Genomic DNA, 24,623 nt, shown 5'->3' with positions numbered 1-24,623 from the left:
GCTATAGGCACAAACAGGCTAGAGTCCTCCTGCAGCAGCATAGTAATTGCAGGGTAATCGGTTACAGCTGCAGACCCAGGGCAAACTGGACACTCTGTATTAACAAACTATATCCCCTCACATGTTTTTCGCTGCTGTTTCCACACAGAACTCAAACATTCTCTTCTAGTTCTGGGCCCCTCTTGAGCAGGGACTGCTAATCTTTGGGGTGTATCAAAATGTCCCCTGGGTTTAGGTAAATGGAGAGCCTTTGTCCCCTGAGTCTCTGCTGTCAAACATTGTGATTTTTAGGTTCAAAGTAGCTCAGTTAATTTTGATCACTGCTTTGCATTTTCACATTCCGGGGGGTTCTGCTCAAAAGCAGAAGAGTCAAAATACTGCAAAGAGGGTTGTTCTGGCTGGTTGGAAATACCAGAAAACTTATGAGGGATAGCTACATTCTTCTTCACTTCCCAGCCTGGTTTTACAGACTGAAAAGGCAGAGAGCCCTTTGAAGCGAACACCACAGGCTGCCTGGCTTTTGGTTTTATTCTCGGTGGGGGCTGGGCTGCTAGTAGTTGCAATGGTTCCACAACTGCTGCAATTCTTAGAGAATTGCCAGCCCTATCATTTCTCTACCAAGCCAAACCCTGTGGGAACAGAGGAGCTAAAGCTTGGACTAGATTCTGAGGGAAGAGGAATGGTGGAGCCACAGGACTACTGCAGTGTTGAGGCTGGGAGTGGAGCTTCCATTTGGGAAGTCCATTTGGGGAGAGCTAGTGTCAAGAGCACAAACAACCAGGGGCCAGAGGATTTAACTACAGAAGAGGAAGTTCCAAGAACAAGCCACAGAGACAACGTTAGAAGCTAAAGGGGTAGGGGCAGTGGTCTCCCCTAGGAGGCTGGAGGGGAGTGTGGTAAGGTGGGGGGAAGTGTATGGCATTCAAGGGGCTGGGAAGGAGACTTAATTTTAGAGACCCCAAACAAAGAGAGATCTCCACTAGGGGATTGAACAGAATTTTCTCCCAACACAGGGCCTGCCCCCTTACCCTCAGTGTAGACATGACCAGTACCTATCATCACTGTTGGATGCATCCGGGTTTGGAGTCAGCTGGCAGCAAAGAGTAAGTATTTTCTTTTAACATTTATTTTGTGCTACTGTTTTCTAGTGCATTTAAGTAATTGCAACGCTGTTTTAAAAAATGACCAAAATGACGTTTGGGCTTCTCAGCTCTACTTATATATTTGTTTGATGAGATGCTTTTTGTTAATGAAATGCCCTGCTTCTTAAGAAAGAAAACAACACCCCCTGATTTGTCAATTGAATGTGAGAGGGTATAACGAATCCTAGGTTCTTGTGTAGCATATTGAAGTTCAGTGTAGGTGCAAGGATCCACCTCCTTGGATCTGATTGCAGGATTAGTACTGTAGGCTCTGATCTTGCCAATGCTTACTCATGAGTAACATTTCTTGAGTTCAGTGGGGCTACTTGTTTGTACATTAAGCACATGCATAAATGTTGGTGTGATGGCCTACGTCTTGGCTGATGCACCAAGGGACTGAACCAGGGAACTCCGCTGTTGAAACAATGAGCCTTGATAGCTTGAGCTAAATAACGACAAACTGTTACTAATATTGCAATAGCCCCAGATCCTCTGTGGATCAGTTCAGGGGGGAAATGTGTAATGCATACTGACAAGCGAGTTACATTTGCAAGGCTCACATTTTGGGGAAGGGAGATTGGAAAGATTGCATTTAAACAGAACTTTTGTTTCTTTAAAATATTTTAAAAATAAATTGTGGTCCCCCATCTGTTCCCTCCCCCCCCCCCCGAACATGAGTTACATGAAAAATATATAGCTATGGTGTTTTGTGAGGGGGGAACCTTTTAAATGCAAACGTTGCTTTCATGAAATGGATAAGTTGGTATATTTAAAAATCTTCTTTAAGGGTTAAAAAAAAGGGCACTGCCTTTTTGACAATTGCTGTGCTTTGCTTTGTGTTTGAATTGAGTTCTCCCTTTGGAAGGTGGAGCAGGTTCTTATCCTTGGATATTGTTGTTTGTTTGGAAAGATGAGGTGTTTTATCCGTCTCTTCCCGGCATGATAGGGTGAGTGGCAGGATGTACAGGAAAAGTGAGGCGCTCTTTTGGCTTTCGGATGAATGTTGACTTCATGAAAACCTGTGAAGAGCAGGGAGTCATTTGTGCATATTGTGATTGCTTCCTTCTATGTAGTGAGGGGAGAATGTTGCCTTTTATGGTGAGCTTCGGGGTCGGGGAGGAGTGGTGTCTGAAATGCCAGATCTCCCCGAGAAAACTTCAGGGTGCTCCTCTCCACATGAACCATGCTGGGCTCCCCTGTCCTTAGAGAATAGACTGTGACTTGGGTTCTGGTCCTGCAATGACCTCTGCATAAGCAGAGTCCTCAGATTCATGGACTTCTATTTTCAATGGGGGTATCCCACCAGAGGGATTGGGACCTAATATATGCGAAATAGGCCCAAGCTGTGATGTTTAGCTCCTGAATTGGAGTTGGATCCTGATATTCCCAAAGCCTGTGTAGTGCTCTTATTTCATATTTCCCCTTATTTGTGCATCTCTGCTTTGCTCTGTTTCTCTCCAGTGCCAGGGTGAACAGCCGCCTCTAGTACCAGCCCCCCTCCCCCAATTCCTCCATCTGGGCAGACTGGTTTTCAGAGAAAATAACTCTTGAACATCCCCTGCACTCTATGTGCCCCTTAGTAGGTTGTAGAAGCAGTCTGGAAATGGACAACTGGTCAAGATCCATTGCTAGCTTTGTAGTACAGCCCCCTTGCATGCAGGTCTGCCACTGAAGTACAGCCAAAGGCCAACGTCCTCCGTGATGCCACAAATCCATGTGCGGTGAGTGGCAGAAAGTGGGTGAGAGGGGCTGGGCGGCGTATAATTCCCTTCCCCTCCAACCTCACAAGAAATGAGGCAGAAAAGGGGGAACTAGTGCAGCCTAAAGCAGGATTGTTGCTTCCATAGTCCTTCCATTGTGCCACGCAATCTCCTGTTGAGCAGAGAGGCAGGTTCTGTCACAGATGTCACAGCGCAGTTTCATTTGAGCCATGTTGCCCTGGAGTTGGGGAAGCAAAGTCCCTGAGAGCCAGGGTAGAGTCAGGGGCTCTGCATGGATGTCCCTGTCCATGACGATAGGCTCTCGTGGTAGATCCTTATCCATTTTCCATGGTGGAGTCTTCCCTTCCCACCTTAATTAATTGGTCTTGTTAATTGTTACAGTTGGTATGGCAACACCCATTTTTTCATGTTCTCTCTGTGTGTATATGTGTGTGTGTGTGTATATATATATATTCCTACTGTATTTTCCTCTGCATGCATCCAATGAAGTGGGTTTTAGCCCACAAAAGCTTATGCCCAAATAAATTTGTTAGTCTCTAAGGTGCCACAAGTACTCCTTGTTTTTTTGGTTTTTTTTGTTTGTTTGTTTTTACTCCTCATGGAGTTTTCCACCATCTTCCACCAGAAGACCTGGCCTGGATCCTTCTAATTTAGCCTTATTAATCCCTGCTTTGCTGATGGCACAGATTGGTGAAGAGATACAGCAGGCCCATGGCAGAGCTCTAAACAGAGCTCAAGAGTCCTGACTCCTGGTCTTGTGGTTTAACCACAAATCCATCCTTCCAGGAAAAGACTCATCGCTTCCAAGCAGAAGCAGCCGCAGCTTGGTACGCCTGCCGGTATGCTTCCGTGAGAGCACTGGGAAGATAAACACGGTGTAATTCAGTTAAGAGGGAAGGGAAGGCAAACTCATCATAATAGTTTTAAAAAAAACAACAAATAACAGCTGCTTTTGCAGAAACAGCAATGGCCAATTTTATCTCTCATAAAAGAGAGCGATGATGTGTGTCTCTGAAAGAGCAAACTGCAGCTGTCACTGAGTGCAGCTTTAACCAAGTTTCTGGAACAATATGATAGATTGTATCTGCATAATCAAAAGAATGCAGAATCATAACTGAGCCTAACTACTAATGGGCCATAAAGCCAGGGCACTAACACGCACACCCCATAAAGCACCTAATCAATTACCTTTATATTTATACAAGTGCACAGTGCCTATGGATAAATTTTGGTTGAATGCGATGAATTTCTGTGATCTTGTAAATGAGAGGCTATGGCTACATTAGCACATTTGAGGGCAGGCATTTAGAACACTCTCCTCCTATTCCACCTTTGAAGCTTTGCTAGAATATCCCTGACAACCTCTGGTGTTCCAAGTCACTACTGCCCCATGTCCTTACCCTGACATGGCAAACCTTAATCTCAGTCCTGACGCACAATTCTGTTGCTGGAGACTGCTAGTCCTCCAGATGCACAACCATCCTATTCCACTGCTGGATTCCTTATGTAGCATGCTAATAGTTATCCTATTCCTACATAAGTATGTTGGCAACTCTTGTGATATCCTGCGTTTTCTTCTTAAAGCCCCGGCTCCTGGAGTCATGTTATGTCCTGAGAATCTCAGCTTGCTGTGTATTTGTCTAAATGACAGTTTCCAGTCCTCATGGCAGAGGAAAAAAGCTTAAAATTGTCACTCCCCACGCCCAAAGGGTCAAAGAAGGCAAATAAATATTCAAAAATATTATTTTTAATATCTCATGATTGTTATGCTAATCCTGTGACCTTTTTTCAGGGGGTGCTGAGTCATGATTTGTGCCTACCCCAAACAGACAATGTGTTAATGGCTATCACAGTGGTATCTATGCACCAGTAGTTCCGATCTGTGTGGTGTGGTGTGGTTCCATGTTCAGTGAGGACTAGCTGAACACCAGCTCAGACTCCCGTGTGACTGAAGACACATTTAAATTTGGGCTTTCAGAGGCAAAAGACCACTCTGCTAGCGCGTTACCCAGACCCCCCTTCTCTGCATGATAATGGCTTAGTATGTATTATACAGAGACACTGCCCAAGAGGTAGCCCTATACAAGACAGGAGAGTGACCTCAGAGGATATTACTTTTGTTCTCTTATTCATAAAAAGAAACTCATTTGCTTTATTGAGCAAAGGATGTAATAATAAAAAATTACTGTCCTATCTTGATATAACAAAGCGAACGTGTATCTGAGCTGAACCAGCACACTCTTAATGTCCCAATGAATTTTACATCTTTTAGAAAGTCACTTTCTAGCAGCCAGCCAGCTGCAACCACCATGTGACTGGGGTACTGGGCCAACAGAATGGGCTATGGCCATGACTACCCCAGCACAATCTGTACTGGCAGCATGCACCCATCCCATCAATACTTTGCATATGGGGCTATAGCAGCACAATAATCTGTCTCTCATCCTTCCTAAAAAGTCACTCCTAACTGCTTGCCTACAAGGAGCTCGGGAGGCAAAGTTCACATATGGTCACAAAGAAATACAGCCCCTGAATGTGCACATGCTGTAATGACTAGAGCAAACTGTGTGATATGGTCTATGCTTCCTCGACCCTAGCAAGTGTCGCCAACTCTCACAACTTTATCGGGAGGGTCTTGTGATTTTTGATTTCATACCTCCCGCCTTAAAGCTGCAGTACCTGGAGTCATGTGATTATGTTAGGATCTCAGCTTTCACTTCAAATAAAAAAGAAGTTCTAGCCCCCATGGTTGCAGAGACAAATTTGAAGCCATCAAGCAGAAACCCAAGGCAAAGAGAGAGAAATCAAATGTATTATTTTTTTAAAAAAATCTAAGAACATAAGAATGTTCATACTGGGTCAGACCAGTTGTCCATCTAGCCCAGCATCGTGTCTCCCAACAGTGGCTGGTGCCAGATACTTCACAAGTAATGAACAGAACAGGGCAATTATCGAGTGATCCATTCCCTATCATCCAGTGTCAGCATCTGGCAGTCAGAGAGTTAAGGACACCCAGAGCACGGGGTTGCATCCCTGACCATCTTGGCTAATAGCCATTCATGGACCTATTCTCTATAAACTTATCTAATTCTTTTTTTGAACCCAGTTATACTTTTGGCCTTCACAACATCCCCTGGCAATGAGTTCCACAAGTTGAGTGTGTATTGTTTGAAGAAGTACTTCCTTATATTTCTTTCAAACTTGCTGCCTATTAATTTCATTGGGTGACCTCTGATTCTTGTGTTATTGAAAGAGGTAAATAACACTTCCTTATTAACTTTCTCCGCATCATTCATGATTTCATAAACTCTATCATATCCCCCTTTAGTCATCTCTTTTCCAAGATACAGTCCCAGTCTTTTTAATCTCGTCTCATACGGAATCTGTTCCATATCCCTAATAATTTTTGTTACCCTTCTCTGAACCATTTCCAATTCTAATATATCTTTTTTGAGATGGGGTGACCAAGATTGCACACAGTATTCAAGGTGTGGCTGTACCATTGCTTTATATAGTGGCATTATGATATTTACTGTTTTATTATCTACCCCTTTCCTATCATTCTGTTAGCTTTTTTTTTGGTTATTATTACCACTGCACATTGAGCGGATGATTTCAAAGAACTATCCACAATTACTCCAAATTTTTTTTTGAGTGGTAACAGTTAATTAAAACCCCATCATTTTCTATGTATGGTTGGGATTTTGTTTTCCAGTGTGCATCACTTTGCATTTATCAACATTGATTTTCAGCTGCCATTTTGTTCCCCGATCACCCAGTTTTGTGAGGTCTTTTGTAACTCTTCACAGTTGGTTTTGGACTTAACTATCTTGAGTAATTTTGTATAATCTGCAAACTTTGCCAACTCACTGTTTACCCCTTTTTCCAGATCATTTATGAATATCTCATGATTTAAGATCTCATGACTGCTTTTCAGGCCTGCCTCATGATTTTTGGCTGCTTGAGACTGGAAATATGGCTTTCCCTACTTCACCCCCCTATTTGTCTATGACCCTCCCCTGTTGTGTTGTGTCTAGTTTATATTGGGAGCGTTTTCTGGGCTGGGGCTGCATCCGAACATGTTCCTGTGGGGTGCTTGGAACACTTGGGCAATCAAAAATAATAAATATTCATAATGTTGACAGAATAGTCATAAGATTCATATTTAATCCTCAAAATTGACAAGTAATTTTGAATGCCTCAATGTGGGGAGGCTTAACTTTTGAGACCTCAAAGGGGGCTGATGCTCAGAAAGTGCTGAGTACTTACCTTCTGGAAGTCAGGACCCTTTGAGATGTCTTAACTTAGGCCCCTTCTAAAAATCTAGTTGGTTGCCAACAGGACAATGCAGCACACCCAGTCTCTGGGATTAGAGCAAATCAACCTCATGTCTTGAGACCTGGACTTGAAGACCAATGAATCCTGGGGCACCTTATAGCTTTGGTGACCCCAGGCCCCATTTATTCAGCTGTATTGTTTCTCCTACATTCCTTAGTGCCTTCCCACATTCACTGGGAAGGACAGACAAGTTCTCCCACTGTTCACTGGGAAAGACTCATAGAGCAGCTCAATTTAGTTCATCAATACTCACCTTAATTGATCACTCTCATTATGCTCAAATAAATCTGTTAGTCTTTAAGGTGCCACAAGTACTCCTTTTCTTTTTATAAAGAACCATGCCTCCAGAATTCCTAGTGATGCACATGAGTGAGCGCACCAGAGAGGATCCAGTAACACAGGCCTGGCTTTGTAGTGTGACTGCGCACGCCCAGGGGAGGCTAACCCAGTTGCCAGTCACCCATGCTAATAGCTCAGTGAAGACGTACCCTCCCTGTAGAAGGCCACCAAATCACAGAAGGATATGCAGGCAGACAAAAGGAACCTTGTCTGGAGTATGAATCAGAGTGGACTCTGCTCCCCTCCCCCACTGGCCATGCAGCACATCGGGAATCATTGCTCTTCTCCACCAAGAGCTCTAATTTCTAATTTAGAAGGTAATTCTAGCTCAAATTAGTGCCTCTTGTGGATAGAATTAGAGTCTGTGTGATGATTTGGAAAATACAATCAATTTGCTCCAATTGTTCTTACATGTCAGATCTCTCCAATAATGAAGAATTTACTCCTCCAGTACAGATACAAACAATGAGCCATTAGTCATGGGAGACGAGACCGTCTGTCATAAGTAAACAGCCCAGGATGCTAAATGCTGCATTTAACGGCAATAAGAAAATGCCCTGGGGTGTTGGGTTGTGGTGTGCGGGGATCCTGCCATGTTTGGGCCCTGCTGTGTGGGCAATCCTGCTGTGTACTTGCAGTTTTGTTCAAAGCCCCAAGGATGGGGATCGTATGGTACTTGGAGGCTGGAAGTGAAAATCCTGCCACAAAGGCCCTTATACGCTTGAAGGCTGGGGGTTCGAATCCTTTCATGAATATTCTGTGGTGCGGAGCCTTTCTAATTTGCGGCTCAGGACCCTTCTTCTGGCCAATGCTGGGAATCTGAATCCTGCCACCAACCCAGAGGAAGGGCTGCTGTATTCTCTCTGCTCTTTAGCAGCGCTGCACCCACATGGGAAGCTGCCACCTTGCCCCCCCCTGCGGGCAGAGGGAATAGCCCTGCAGAGCATCCCTCACGGAAGGGAAGGGACAAAGCGGGGTGCTTTGAACAATCCATGGATTCTTTATTGAGGATCCTGGATGCAGACAGACCTGGCGGTTCTCTCTGGCTGATCAGCACAGACTGTGCTGCCTAGCATCCTCACTCAAGGTCTTCCCAAATCCTGGCCTGAATTGTTCAGGTACAGAAGGGGCTGCTGATTACACCACAATGGTAACATCGTTAACACTGCGGCTATGATTTGTTTTCAGTAGTGCCCATTATGGACAAGGGGGTTTCCAAACATGAAAAGAGATATGGGGACAGATCCTCAGCTTGTGTGAAGTGTCATTGACTTCAACAGAGCTATGCTGATTTACACCACTTGGGAATAAGTCCACTGCTCCCCGAGAGCTCTAAGAAGTGCGGAGATCTCACTGGACCCATCCTCTTTTTCTGTACTCGTCTGGGACGCATTAGAAGGGAAATTGAGAGTGACTGTTATTCTAAGCATTAATTTCTGGTCTTTTCATGGTCTGATTTAACCAGCTCTTTAGGAGGCAAACAATATACATATTTCATGAAATGCATTTCCATGTCTGTTTAATTGTGAGCGCACTCCGTGAGGCTCAGAGACGCTAACTGCTCCTTGTTAAGTCATTTGAGCTGACTTAACAGGGAGGCTGTGAGACTGATAATGAATTACCCAGCTTTAAGCCGCTGCCAGCCACCTCCCTGTCTTGCTCCCTGTCCCTTCAGGAGCTGGTTCTCACATCTGACACTGGAGAGGAACCCTGAACCCAAAGTGGCCCAGAGCACAGGCCAGGATGTGAAAGCTCCTCACTCCCCCATACCCAGAGTCGAGAAAGGGTGATCTTGTGGCTGAGGCCCAGGTCTGGGGAGTGAGGAGACCTGAATTCTGTTCCCAGCCCTACCACAGAATTGCTGTTTGACCTTGGATGAGTCACTAACCCTCTCTGTTCCATAGCTTCTCCACTACAGAATGAGGAGGAGGAGGATTACCCCCTTCCTGGCTTGATGTTGGATCCATCCATGTATGTAAAGCACGTTGATGTACGGTCCCTGCCACCAAAGGATAAAGGCTAAATATTGTAATGAATTGGCTAGTGTGTGTATATGCTGCTGGATGGAATCCAGATGATTCAGTTCTGGGTCATAGACCCTATATTTCACTAGTGGATGGAGATTCTCCATTAGCTCAAGTGGCAGGGACTTGTGTTTTTTGGAGTAGGAAGATCCCAAGTTCTAGCCCTGCTGTCTCCAGGGAGTTCCAAGTGGCCAGTGTGCGCAGCATAATAAAGGCTGTGAAGTCCTAGGTGTCTGTGGACTTTTTAACAGTGAAATTACTGTCGTTTTTGGGATGCACCTAGTTTTCTTTACCTTCAGAGAGCTTACCCATGCGGTAGAGAGGCTGCCCCACAGGAAGGAAATTGCATTGTGCTAACAATATCTGTTGTAGAGTGATGGAGAAGACCTCCCATCATTCACATGCTTGACCCTCCTGTCCCCATCCTAATGGAGATCGCCAGGGGAATACAGAAGAATTCTAACTTGAACCCAACAATCATGTATTAGTGGTTTGGCTCAGCTGATGGTATAATCCACTGGACAAGATGACCTGCTCTGAGAGAGGCCACTTCTGGCTTCTGAGGCAGGAGGCAAGGCTGTCAAGTTCACCTCTGTGCAAAATGCAGGTAATTGCTTCCTGCTGCCATAAATTACTTAGGCATTCAAATGTTTAAGCATATGTATCCTATCGCTGGGGCCAGCCTTAATGCTCTGGGATATATATGAGATGGTAAAACCTACATTATCTGGGATTTAGGATGTTTGCTTTGCAGAGCGAGGGATTAGAGAATAGAAAGCCTGAAAGGACCATCTGTCTGCAAAGAGGGATCCTGTGAACTAGTCATTTTTGTTTTCTAACCTCCTTGACTTTTTTTTATTTGGTATCTTCCATCATAGTTGATCCTCTCAGTGCCCCAGATGGTTCTATATCTTAATTGCCACAGCCTCTGGCTTTCTGCTTACTTAGCTGCCATTTACATTAAGATGTATCAGTAACTAAGAATTCACCTTTCTATCACTTGGAGTTTTCTATGACCATAATATCTAGACACTTTCAGCACCTTCCATCCCCTTTTGATCGCAAACTTAGCCACTCTTAATATGCATCCTGCTGTATGTGGCTTCTTAGTCTGCCGTTGAAATACAGCTGACCCTGGGGTGGAACAATGGTGACTATTGAACAGTAATGCTACACACTAGGGTTTAGGACAATCAGTGAATAATCTTACTCTACACCTACACAGCAGTATTGCCAACTCTTGCAACTTGATTGTGGGTGTCTGTCTGACTTAGTCTCAGCTCCTGAAGTCATGGGACTCTCTGCTTTTTCGTTTTGTTTTTAATAAAAGTTTCTAACCTTCATGGCTGCAGAGAAAAGTTTGAAAATGTGGCTCGTGTAACCTAAAGGTTCCCAAACCATAAAGCAAGTAAAAAGAACTGAAAACATATTTATTTTTAAATCTCATGATTTTTATATGGTTGGCGTTAGCAATACTGGGTATCTTTCATCTTAAGGGGTCCCTAACTGCTTCACAATTATAGACACGCAGCACAAATGGAATGACCCCACATCCTGGATGGAAGGCTCAGCACTGGGCTGGGGAATTTTTACGTAGGGCATTGGGACAAACTGTGCTCCTTATAAATAAAATATCAAAAGAGCATGTGAGCACCACAATGTTCAGAAAAACAGGCCCTTGATTCTTAGGAGTGCATCTGGAAGACCCACATAAAGTGAAATGCATGGCCTCAGCTTGTCTAACTTTGGAAGAGTGAGAGGCTTGTGTTTAAAGTCTTAATATGCCACCTGAAATGAGGGAAGGTGTTCTCCTCCCATCCACCCACCCACCCTTTTCAAACAGGAGCTCAATACTTTTCAATGGAATTAATTCTGCAGGATACTGATGCACACAGTCACTGGCATCCTCTGCAATGCAAAGAGGGTTCGATGAGTATTAATGGTACAGTACTGGCAAAATAGTTTGCATTTGCCCTAGTTAGCATCGGCTCTCAACAGACCTGTGCAAGCCCTAGAGAGCAGAAGTCCCTCGGCACATAAATAAGCAAACTAGATAAATATTCATAACCACACTGGAGATGGCTTTTGTTTTTAAACATCTCAGCACAAACAAACATTTCCATTTACCATTCCCTTGTTCACAGCAAGGTGAATTGTATTTACAGTGCTGGGGAATTTATCAGTGGCAGCATTCTGCTCATCAGCTGTCTCTCCTGTTTCAGAAAGCAATTAGCAAGCGGCAGGCAGAGCATGTGAATAAGAGAACACACTGGAAGGGGCTGCTCACCAAACTGTGCTGAGCGGCATCACTGCCTGTCAGGTGGTCCCCCATCTTCACTCGTCCCGATAACTCTATTATACCATGGTACAGCCCAAGCCCTGTGCGCAGGGACGCTATACAACAGGTTAGGTCAGGAAGGGAGTCAAAAATAACAGATCTACCTGGAACTGCTGCTGGAATTTAGGGAGGCTGAATGGAACCACTTTATTTTTTTGAAGGAAGTGCAATGGGGCCTCTATCAAACGCAGGGGCTGGAGCTTGGTTCTGGCCTCTCTCTTTCCATATGCCCTGCAGATCCTGTATGTGGGCGGTGAACAAGTTCTTGTTGTGAAACTGTTCCAGGGTGATGACCCTCCTGAACTGCTCTAACACTACGAAGGGGAAAAGGAATCTTGGAGAGCTCTGTCAGGGCATCAGGCAGGCTTCCTAGACTGGCAGGAGAAAAAAGCTGCAGTCTTGTGTGCCTAAGGTTTAGGATCTGTATCCGCAAAAAGAAAAGGAGGACTTGTGGCACCTTAGAGACTAACAAATTTATTTGAGCATAAGCTTTCATTAGCTTCATCGGATGCAGTGAGCTGTAGCTCACGAAAGCTTATGCTCAAATAAATTTGTTAGTCTTTAAGGTGCCACAAGTCCTCCTTTTCTTTATTCATGATACAGCCATCCTGGCTACTGAGTGTGCATGGGGGGGCAGGGGGGTGTGAAGAATAGAGGGTCCGTGTGAATGCATGCACATACTATACATCTGTCCTGCGTATGTCAATACTCTAATCCCTACCCTGTGTATAATCCTGGGGAGTGTGTGTGTGTGGGGGATAAATAAACAACCTTGACCCAAAGCTAAGAGTCTGGTTTGTTACACCAACATAAGCCAGGGCAATCTGGGAGAGGTGAGGTGAGTGATCAGGGATTTGTGTGGTGTGGGGACCGGGGCTGCGGGTGGGAGCCCTTGTCTCTGCACCAGGATACTGGTGTACGATGGACTTCTGTGGCACTGCTGTCTCTGCTCCCCGGAGCACCCAGGCCTCGGAGTCAGGGAAACCTCCAAGTGCATGGGCAACGAGGCTCCTCCACTTGACCGCTACACATGTGCAGACTCCACCTGTATCCTGAGGGCTCTCGACACACCGCCTGCAAACTCATCTGTTTCCTGAAAGCCCCACGTGTGCTCCCCCATATCCCCTCCAACCCAGCCTGCTACCTTTGGCTCACAAGAGTCTTTGTGAGGAACACAGCTGTAGAGGTAGTGTTGGAAAATCAAAGTTGGGGAGGGTTCAGAGCAGTTCCGTCAGCTATGCTTGGTATTGATCAAATCCATTATGCAAAATGAGGGGAATGACTCCCTGTGAGCTTCTCTGACTACTCCAAAAGCTGTGTGTGTAGTATGCAGTTTATGGGGATTGTTCTGTGGACGTTTTTAGCTAGAGGAGAGCCCAAAAAGACGACAAAAAACAGGACAACGCTACAGAAAGGATCGTTTTGAAATGTTTCTTCCGCAAAAAGTTAGTAACTATTTTACTTGTTATGTGGAAAGTGCAATTGTCCTTTGAGTTACTGTGTCAAGTTTGGAAGCCCAGTTCAATCAGTGAAGTGTGAAAGAGAGGGATTTTTAGTCCTGCTTTAAGCGCAAATGTCAGTGCAAAATTAAACATGGAGTTGCCAATGATGACTCCATTATTTATATATTAGATGTGTCTTGCTCTAAATATAGACTTGCATTCTGAAAGTTCAGCCACTGCATGAGGCTGGGAATGTGTGTCTCTCTTTTTTTAAAACAGGAGCTTGTTGAAATTCACCCTACAGGACAAGGTGGCATTCTAAAGCTGCAGGACTTTGTGTGTGTGTGTGCGCGCATTTATATCTGTGTATATGCTGCCTGTACGACTGTAAATATTACTCTGGAGAGTAGCTCACGAAAGCTCATGCTCAGATAAATTGGTTAGTCTCTAAGGTGCCACAAGTACTCCTGTTCTTTTTGCGGATACAGACTAACACGGCTGCTACTCTGAACTCTGGAGAGTGTTAGCTAATCGACAGTAGAGGACTGGAGACTTGGGTTCTATTACTTACTTGCTGTGAGAACTTGGGTAAATGATATATCCCCACTGTACCCAGTTTACAAATGCATCAAACATTGCTTTCCTGCTTTACACAGGGTGGTCTTGGGGCCTTAATTAATGTTTTGCAACTCATAACAGTTGCTTGGATGGGCTATTTTAAGGAATTATGAAACAAGCAACCTCCTCTTTTAGACTGTGGGCGCAGAAGAGAGAAAATGGGGTGGAGCCTGTTGCATTCCAACTCCCCAAGATCCTTCAAAATCATCTCCCTCCCTTTCTGGTTCATCATGGAGTCCTTCAAGAAGATACGCTGTCTGACAAGCAGCTTTTCAAGGTTCTGAATCGGGCCACCTTAATGTAAAATAATAAATCTACCATTTAGAAGAAACCCATCCTTACTGCCTGGGGGGAGATGCTCCCTTGAAAGCCAGCATTAAGCGTGTTTGCTCAGAGCAGAAACGTAGCTTGGAGAACAGAGCTGATTGCAAGTGACAGCTCTCATGCTAGATGAGTTCTGACAGACAACGGTTTCCCCATCAATAAGTGCCTGAGGGAATCCATCAGTCTTCCTAACTGAGGTAGTTGCTTGGAGGTGTGGGAAGGGTTAGTTGTCGGGATGGGTGAATATGGCTGAGTAATCTGGTAACAATCCATCTTGTGACCTGGAACTGTGTCGGGGGAGAGCCAGCTTCAGCATCAGAGGAGGGTGGGACCCACCACAGCACACTCAGCTATGCTGTAAAGTGGACTTTCTCCAAGGCTTACCCTGTGCGCAGCTAATCTGTGTAAATCTGTTTGTTCCATAAGATATTACAGCATATTGGCTCTAGTGATAACTCAGCTACAACATATGTATTAAAAATGACTTTCCAGAAGCCATGCTCCACTGATGTGATGCATTTGTTCCTCTCACCAGGATGAGAGCACCATGATTTCTTGAAGCTAGGAAAGAATTTCACTCCTGACCCCCCTCTCAGATGCAAGTAGGAAATATTCATTTGTGGAAGGGCTCATGAGGGCAGGTTCTAGTTTGCCTGAACAGACATGCCACTAACACGCCTCATAGAACTCATTCCCATCCTCGCATGATAGTTCCCTTCAATTCATGTGTTTGATTTGGGAAGCTCACTGTTTTATTGATTTGCATTTAGGGATAGAGCTAGAAGCCCCTTACTCGGGCATTAACTTTGAAGGGCGCTTAGGCAGCTTTAGGATTTGGATCATAGTAATTACCCAGATAATACTGACCAATAGGAGGGGTACATAAGGGAGCCCTTGTCATGGGCTATCTGTGTCTACTGATCTGGCTAACTTATATCCCTTGGACATTTTTAGTTTGTTAGTTACCAAAATCCACAACAAGAAACTAATTTAAGAACAATCAAAAAATTGCCATAGCTTATCAGACCACTAATCCCATCAAATCCTGCTTCCTGACATTTTAGAGGAGGGTGTAAACTCTCCCAGCCAATATCTTTTTGGCAAACGTATGTCTGTAGTTCCTTCTTTGCTTAACGTCTCTGGGATGCAGTGACTTCGCTACTGGCGATGTGGGAGTGAAATTACATCAGAGCACAGGATGCCCAGATGCCACCATGCAGCTTTCAGATGTTGCCAAATGTCTCTCCCTTACATTATTAAATGAACAGAAACTAAGTACATTACTCTGTATCAATAGCAATGCAGGGGAAATGTGTTTAGACCAAGCTGTGAAGCAAATGGCTAGAGAACAATACCTTGTTCATCTGGAGTGGAAAGACTTGGTATTTTATTGTTAGAATGGGATTGACAATGTGTTCAAAACACAAAAATGAAGACAGTCCCTGCCCCGATGAGTTTACAATCTGAGAGAGAAGAGCTAGGAGATAGGAAGCCATGGGAAATATAGAACATGGAATATCTTCAAGGTGGTGGTATAAAACATGTATTTTACTAAACTCCCTTCTTGGAAGAACTGTAGAAGAAGTGAGTTTATTTGGAATCTGAACCTGTGACTTGGATGTGAAATGACTGTGAACTTAATTTGGTTCCTATACAGCCTGATCCCATTTCACTGGAAGTGAATGAGAAATTTTACAATTAATTTCAGTCAGAGCAGTACTGAGCCTAGGCTAGACTCTCTCTTTGTCACAGCACTTCTCCTATCCGGTAAATCCTGGTTCTGCTGAAGTCTGTAGGACTAGGATATGCTGATATATACATATACGTGAAGGGCAGCGTGGCTCTGAGGAATATGAATGGGACTGGGACCCAGAAGGCCTGGGTTATACTTCCAACTTTGCAACCAACAGTCTGTGTGACCTTGGGCAAGCCACATAACCCCAGTTGCCATGTCTGTGAAACGGGAGATGATAATCTATCCCAGGGGGCTCTAAACTTTTTAAATCGCGCACCCCCAGGGCCAACTCTGGGGAAGCAACCAAAAAAAAAAGAGAGAGAGAGCTGCCACCGGGGTCCCGCCCAAGGCGGAGCGGGGGAGGGCCGGGGTGCCGCCCAAGACGGCGCGGGGAGATGGTCTTGTGCACCCCACTTTGGAGACTACTGATCTATCCCACAGGGGCACGCAGCAAGGATTAATTAGCTACCGCATGTTAATGTAGTATATTAACGTGCGTGTGTGTATGTCCAGTTGCCAAGAAATCTGTGTCCACAGTGCAAAACCACCCCAACAGCTTCCACTAAATCATCCCCTTGCTGGCAGTCTGAGCAGAAGCCTAATGCTGACTGGGCCATGCAGTCTGAACGCCTCTCCCATCCTCGGGGTGCTCCCTCCAGCCCAGATCTGAGCCATGTTGGTGAGGCGAGCTTGCCCTGCCGCTTGGCCAGGCTGTACCTGCTCAGCAGAGAAGCAAGACTTCAGCCTTCAGGATCCTCAGTCCCCCAGCACCAAAGCCATTATGTAAAAATGCTGATTTGCTGTCTGTGCTGGTTTTTCCCCCGCTCCACTCAGTCTGGAGGTCAGTGGGTTTTACTTTCTGGTTCTAGTCAGTTTTATGCCCTCTCTAATGTACACGCAGCAGGTGGCTGTGCTGGAGGTTCCCGCGCTGCACCGAGGACCAGACCTGTGCTCCATCTAGCTCAGCAGCCAGTGGAAGGTTCACTTACATATGCTTTCTCAGCTTACTCAACTCTGAGTTTTGACCCTTAAAACACTCGCAACTGTCTGCCTTTCGTTATGTGCCTGTGACTGTCAGTTCATGTTTTCTTCTCCCTGGGTCATTTCTGTGGGGTTGAGAAGCTTGGCCCTTAACAGCCCATTCCCGAATACTGCAATTGCCACCTATACTAGTGTCTGGCCGAGGACCCAGCTGAACGGTCAGTATGTGACAAATGCTGCCTTAGCTCCTGTTGAGTCCTAAGGGAGAATGACCCACTGAGAAAAGCAAAATAAATGTTCCTTTCTCATGTTTTCCCCGGGCTGAGCTGCTCTTCACCCTGCAAGATCTTCCCAGAGGAAGCAGCTCTTTGCCGCCAAAGAAATGCTGGGATGGCGTCAGTAGCAGGCAAATAATAACCTGTATGATTCCTGCTCCAACTCTGGGGGAGCTCACTACAGCTGGCTCTAGATGACAGCCCGTATGCAAACTCCTACCCACCGCAGGCAGGGAAGGGCAGAGGGAGAGAAGTCTGAGAGAATGCTACTTTTAGAACATTATCCCTGCACAGATCTAAAGGGCTTCACGAAGGTAGGTCAGTGTCGTCATCTCTCCATTGTACTGATGAGGGAAACCGAGACACATGGGGGTGAAGGCCTAAAGGGGAGGGTTTTCAAAGGCACGTTAAGAGCAGTTGGGTGCTTAACTGCCATTTGTGTCTTTGAACATCTTGCCCACAATGTTAAAGCCCGTTTTTGTTTTTTGTTTTTTTAGCGGGTGGGGGGGCTGTCTAAAGTTAAGCATAATTAGGCATCTGAACGTTGTTTGAGTTTTTTTTGTCTGGAGTGTGGAGCAACTGCACCTCCTAATGCCATCAGAGCAGTGGTGTACCTTCTGCTGGTCTGCATGTCACATGCAAGCTTTGGATCAATGCATACTCCAAGTAAGGTAGCCTGAAGTCAACGCACTACTGTGCTGCATGCCTAGAAAGCATCATGCTCACTCAGCTTTAGATCCAGGGCTGTAGTTGTTCTCCTTCTGGAATTATTTAGGCAGCTTTCCCCCCCCCCCCGCCCCCCCCCCCCCGAGGGCATGCACTTCAGCCACAGAGAGGTGCAGGGATTCCTCAAAGCTGACAAGGTCCAGAGGCTGGGAAGAGGAGGGGTCTTTGCCAAGACTCTGTGTTTGTGGGGTTTGAATCCAGACTGAGCCTGTGATCTTTGGCTTGACTGATAAGGTGAGGATGCTGGATGAGGAAAATCCCTAAAGTAGGCATAGGAGAGAGGAGGGGAAATAAATAAAACCCCAAGCAGGGCAGAACTGGATGGGGGCAGTTTATACAAGCTGCTCAGCCCAATAATTACTGCTTGATTTGTTTTGGTGGAGGTGTAGGGGATATGTTAGCTGATCCTGCCCGCCCGTTTAATGATTATACTTTGTCATATATTTGTCACACAACTCCTTCCAAAGGATTGCAAAGCAAACTTAAACAAGAATCACTTCGCTCATGCCACCCAGCCCTGGGATGTGCCAGCTGTGACGCTAGCCTTTGGAGGCAATGGGCACTGACCCCTGCGTGCCCCCACAGGAGTATATAGCAGATTTCCGATGCCTCTGGGCCTCAGCAGCTACAGAACAGCGCACAGCCGTGTTGTGTGACAGGATGGGACAGGAAGCGAAGCAGCACCCTGAATCCAGTTGCAACGACACAGGGGAAATTTAGAAGAGGCAGAATAAGATTGCTCACCAGGATATTAGAGCTAATTTCCCTTCTGTCGCGGGATCTCTAATTGCCAGTTGTGGTCAGGCTTTGGTTTTATGACTCATCTAAATGACAGCATGGCGGCTTCCTGCCCTAACTCTTATGACTTGGCCATTATATAGTCTCCCAATAGAAATGAGTATTGTAAAGATACTTCTATGTGGACTTTCAACTATGGATTCGATTTGGATTGTTTTTGCCTTTTTAATGGAATTAGCTAAAATAGCAACGTATTCTGCTGTTCTAAGAACTGACACTTCCTGCTGGGCTTATCCTTGTGCACTGCAGCTTGAACTTCTCATTCAATATTTTGCTCCCGTTATTCAAGTGAATGACATTTGGCCTCCTTTTATCATAATTCTTCTATTTCCCACGGCTCGCTGAGAAGAGGAAAGAGGAAAAAAAGGACTCGTTGACAAAGTAATAGGTCATTTACCAAGTTGTGAGGGTTCCAGAGTAAGGGCCCAGCCAGGTCACTTTTCCTCTGAGCGGGCGGCCCCACCGATGCCAACATGAGAGAAGCACGACAGGGCTTGTGGTCCCATCTGATGTGGGAAGCACGGAGTAATTGATTTTTTTAATCGTGCCTGTGATTCAGCAATAATGCTTTGGTGAGAAGTGCACAGAGAGAGAGAGAGAGAGTGGGAGGGATGTGATAGCAATTAAAGGAGAATAATAAAAGCAATTAAATGTGGAGGGATGAGATGCAGAATTGCTGGGCAGGGCAGCGGTGGTTGTGCTGCTGAGAGGACATGATTGTGGGGAAAGGTGATCGAGCCCACGATTGCTTTGTTTAAATTCCTTACCTAAATGCTTCTGTACCAGTCTGTTACACCAAAGCATCTCATTTAGAGCTGAGCCTCTAGAGAATTTAGTGCTAGGAGTCAGCCGGACTCCTACCGCATCTTCAAGAGAGCTCACAGACCCAGAACACGTGTCCAAATTCACCTCTTCTCTCCCTGGCATGTGGTTGGACTACACCCAGCAGTGTTCCGTGAACCGCAGCCCAAGCTTCCTCCTGGAACTTGTGATGCCCCTGCTAGGATCTCCTCTGTCCTAGCTCCCTGTAAGGACCTGCCCAGCCTCCCTTTTATATGAGGGCTGGAGTTAATGAGCTGCACCTGCCAAAATCATTGGTGGGTCTGTGGAAGCGTCTCCTTGTTATTTGGGAGACTGTAAGACTCCAGAAGCTGATTTCCTTTTCAGCTGCAGTAATCCAGGCTATATTAGTGTGCACACCTGCCCTGCCAATGGGACTCGGCTCTAGGACCGAGAGGTAACTTCGGTCTCCATGACTTGGTCACTCTTTGGCCATCCTGCTGAGGCTGCCCATTATGCAGCCTGTCCTGTCAATAGCAATAATAATTAGAGACTTCAAATGAGGTGCAAAGGTGAACAAAAGCCCAAACAAGCAGGATGCAACATTCAGACCTGAGGTTTGAGATCTATAGGGAATGGAGATAAGCCTGAGCAAAAACCTTGGATCCAGCACATGTACCCTGCAATGGTGCACTGTAATGGAGTATGGGTCTAGAATGGGTCAAACCGAAACCCAGAACCTGCCAAACTGAGATGGGAATCTCTATCCGGGGCTTTCTTGTGGTACGTCGGGCCTTTTGGGATGTCTGTAAACTGTAGTGTAATGGAGGAAGTTTTGAGCTTGTACGAAACTCAGTGGAGGCTTAGATCCCAGTCCTCATGCAGCCCAATTACAAACAGTCTCCCTAAGGCAGGGGTTTTCAAACTGGGGGTCGGGACCCCTCAGGGGGTTGTGAGGTTATGTGGGGGTCATGAGCTGTCAGCCTCCACCCCCAAACCCCGCTTCACCTCCCGCAGTTATAATAGTGTTAAATATCGTTTGAATTGATAAGGGGAGGGGGTCCCATAAAGAGGCTTGCTGTGTGAAAGGAATCACCAATTCAAAAGTTTGAGAACCACTGCTCTAAGGGTTCACGGTGTGTGAAGATGGGTGCACAGGGGAGATGTTTTTGTGCTTGTTTGCTGCAGTCTGGAGCCAGTAGCAAGAGACCAGGCCATCCCATGCGTTGTCAGGCAATAAAATGAGCAGCAAGGATGTAATTCCAGGCCTCTGTTTGAAACAGAAGTATCAGATGTTTTTTCTGAGGCTGGCAGACGAGAGGCTGCTGGAGTCTCAGGTGGTTCTGAGGGGAAGACTGTGTGTACAGAGTATTGTAACTGATGTGCAGCCGCATGCGCCAGACCCCTGCTGGGGAGCCTCTCTTCCAGGGGACAGCTAGCCATGGCTGCCTCAGATTGCCTTTCACAATCCTTAGTATGACCATACACGTCCCCTCTAAATTCCACGTCGAATTCTGCTGTTGCAATTCCTCCTTTCCTGGCTTAAATCCTGTGGGCTGGAAATATTCTTAACAGCGAAGGTTTTATCCGCCACTCTGCAGACGCACTCCTTCAGCTCTGCAAATGGAGTTGGTAGACAGTATTCTCAGCTGTGTGAAGGCTCTGTTACACTGCTAGAGCACAGCAGTGTGCCAGGTGCCTTAATGTTACTGAGAATTAGACCCCGTGCATGCAAAACCCTGAAGTGTTTGAACTGGAAGTGGGAATGCTTCCATCCAGGTATCCTCCATTTGTAAAGGGTTTTCTTTCTGCCTGGTTTGGGAGAGGACTTCTGGACCTTTAAAGGAAGTGGCATGTCTACATCTCTAGTAGTAACCCTGCTCTCATAATACCTTCATCAAAGGATCCCAAAGCACTGTACAAATACAGTGAATTTTGCCTCATTACTCTTCCTGAGGCAGGTAAATAGTATCCCTGTTCGACAGATGGGGAAAGTGAGGTACAGAGTAGTAAAGTGACTTGCCCAAGGTCATAGACATTCAGTGGCAGAGCTGGGAATAGAACCCAGGAATCCTGGTTCTCTCTTCTATGTGCTAATCACAAAACCAGACATGAACAGCTTTCTGATGGGCTACCACTAAGGCCCAGGCCTAGAAGGAAGTTCTGCCTCTCTGAACAGCTGGAGCGGAAGTGCAAAAGGGACTCTCCTAGCCCCACCCAAAGATGATAAAGCTCATCCAGCGGTACATCCAGGAATGCATCAGTTGCTCTGGCAGGTTTGGAGGGACTAGAGTTGAGCAATGCTCCCTAGCGTTAACCGCGAGTTGCTTTTGTTTATTCCTCCGATCCCATCAAATAGAGAGAGGCTCCTCTGTTTTGTTGAACAGTGACTTTGCCTTTGTTGTCAAAGCAGCAAGCCAGGCTGGTCTGAAGAGGAAAGTGTAATTAAAGTTTGCACAGACAAAGGCATTTGGTGGCGAGATACAGTGTTGCTGAATCCACAAGGGGCACAATTAACTGATAAGAGTAAACTAATTGTTATTCATATTAAATTAGGGCACGGGTGATTTGGAAAATCTATAGACACTCCCATATGCTTTGCAATTTTGAATTGCAGATTATGGTTTTATGGGGCCCTTCTGGGATTTGGATTATAGAACCAGAGTGTGGAGTTGTAGCTAAACTGAACGTTCCCTGCCCTGATTAACTACATGATAAAAACATAAATGTGCACATCAGAGGATTTATCTCCATGTTTGCATATTAATTTTTTCAGGTATTAGCACTGGAGGCTTTTATAGACCCGAATGACTCCAGTTAGCAGCAGTTGTGTGAATACAGTTGAGGCAACATGATTCCAGCGTTTGCCATATATGATGGGGCCATGTACCTATGTGTATGCTTGGGAGGGAGATAAGGCCTTGCATACACTAGGGACCCGGACATTGCTTGAGTGACATGGGGCCGTGCACACAAAGGGGGGGGCGGTGTGTGTGTGTGTGTGTGTGTGTGAGTGAGTGAGGTTGAGAGGTGTTTGCAGTCCTTTCTACTGTGCGCAAGGTGGATTGTGCTGTCTGTGGTTGTGGTGCAGTTGCGCCAAACTCAGCACTGGCTTCCAACCTGTGCAATCTCACTGCTGTCAACAGGATTGAGTAGGGACATAAATGAGAGTCAGGTTTGGCACCGTGGTGTGTGTTGTTTGCTGTGCAATAACAGCAGGCTGCTTGGGCTTTCACGGAGCTTCTCAATCACTAAGTTCCATTTCCACGTTATTGGTTTAAGATGGCCCTAAAACTTAGTATTTATAAATGAGACATGAAAGTCTTTCTCTAAATTGCACTTGGGACATGTGGAACATTATTTTGTGCCTGTGGTTTTTTTTGCTGTTCAACTTCACTGTTGCAGTCCCACAAGGTGGGAAGGATAATTGTCCTACCTTGTCACAAGCGTGTGCCTGCAGGAAGATTCTCCACTGGCCAAGCCCACAGGTGGCTGGGGAACAGCTGGAGAAGAGTGTGACCAATAATAGCACAGGGAGGGTATGTCAGCAAAGCAATTAAAGCACTTGTGCCGAGAGAGAAAAGTATGCAACTTTCTGGAACTTCCTCACAAGGTTTCTTGGCCATGAAATCGGGGAGAGGGGGAGGTTATGAACTTCAGGGGTGAATTTGGCCTGGGATGTCTCCTGGAGAGGCTAAGACTCCCAGAGTTAGCTTCAGCAGCATGCATGCTCTTTCTGTCTCCCTCCCTTAGGTTCTCAAACTGCACTATCCAAAGCAAAGGCAAGAGCAGCTGACCTGCCTGCTGCCTGTTCAGTGAGCTGTTGGTTTGGAAACATGGAGCTTAATTACAGAGCAAAGCACAGAGAGCTGGAACGCTGACTCTGTTTGTTTTTAGGTGGGGAGCTTTCCACTGAATTAAAATCCCACTGAGAACAGTTTAAAGGCTTGTGATTTAGCACCAAGCAGGTTGCACTAGTCTCTGAACAATCTCTGCCTTGGACTCTGGCCAAAGTAATGATCAGAGAATGGCTGTAGCAGGACAAAGAGTCCAGGGGTTATTGAATCACTCCTTCCAGCTCCCAGCGACTCACTAAACCATTTGCTTTTAGACATTTTCCTGATTTAACTCTACCCACAATGGATCTTTAGCCCAGCAGGGATAGAGACTAATAGCAACTGGTTTCCTGCAATCCTTGAAGAAGCACTGCTGTGAGATGGGAGCTGTGTGTGACTTATTCCATTGCTTTCCTTGCTACTGTGTTAATATAGACTGAGTCCTTCTCCCGGGGAAAGGCGACTTTCTTGCTGGCTCAGTGTGGAGGTTCTACCACTGGAAGAGAGAATCCAGTAGTGAAATGCCAGGCTAGGGCTTGCTGGGATTTCTTCCTCCATCTTCCATTGTTCATGCAAGGCGTACGGGGCTTAACTTTGTTGCTGACTCAAAGAGGAGTCTGATGTCCCAACTCCACTTCTTGCAGCAGCACCCTGGGTTTCCCTCGAAGGCCTCACATCCGCACCGTAATCCACCTGCTTGGCTTATGAGAGCCCCTGGGATGGCAGCCACCTGCAGACTTCTAGCAATGTTCAAATGCAGGTGTCCTTGTTAGCTGGGCTAGTTAGATGGACTCGTGAGGATTCTCTGCCCTTCCATGCTGGGAGTCTTTCCCTTCCCTCCCCTCAACCACCATTGATTCTCTCTCTCTCTCTCTCCTTGCTGGAAATGTCAGTGTCATTGCCCATCTTCCTAGGCACAGTAAAGGAGGGCCACAGCTAGCATTGAAGGCAATGGCACGTTATGAAGTACTGGCTAGTTCATATGCCCTCTGACAGCTGGTAGCTGAAGAAGCTTGCCCATTAGCTCAAGTGGAAGAGGTATTTTTAAGTGGAAACCTGGACTTTCTGTCCCCTGCACTACAGGATTTGTCTTTGTCTCCTCTGTTCCAGTCAATGTTGCTTCCAGAGTCATGGCAGTGAAAGGCTGGGTATTATGTAGGCAAGCCTGATAAATGCCACAAAAACCTGAGAGTAGATGGTTACAAT

The 24,623-nt window shown here is 45.9% G+C and overlaps 1 protein-coding gene across 1 annotated transcript in view; it reads left to right on the top strand.

Annotated features, from left to right (window-relative positions):
• Nucleotides 1-1,029: 1,029 nt before the first annotated feature.
• The window catches only part of B3GAT1 (beta-1,3-glucuronyltransferase 1), an 80,013-nt gene continuing 56,419 nt past the window's right edge, over nt 1,030-24,623 (top strand). The window contains exon 1 of the mRNA XM_073321095.1: nt 1,030-1,103. The gene's annotated coding sequence lies outside the window, so the exon portion shown is untranslated. The remainder of the gene's footprint in view (nt 1,104-24,623) is intronic.

This window comes from Lepidochelys kempii, chromosome 22, assembly GCF_965140265.1.
Source record: "Lepidochelys kempii isolate rLepKem1 chromosome 22, rLepKem1.hap2, whole genome shotgun sequence".
NCBI classification, from domain to species: Eukaryota; Metazoa; Chordata; order Testudines; family Cheloniidae; genus Lepidochelys; species Lepidochelys kempii.
This window is presented reverse-complemented; position numbering and strand designations above follow the sequence as displayed.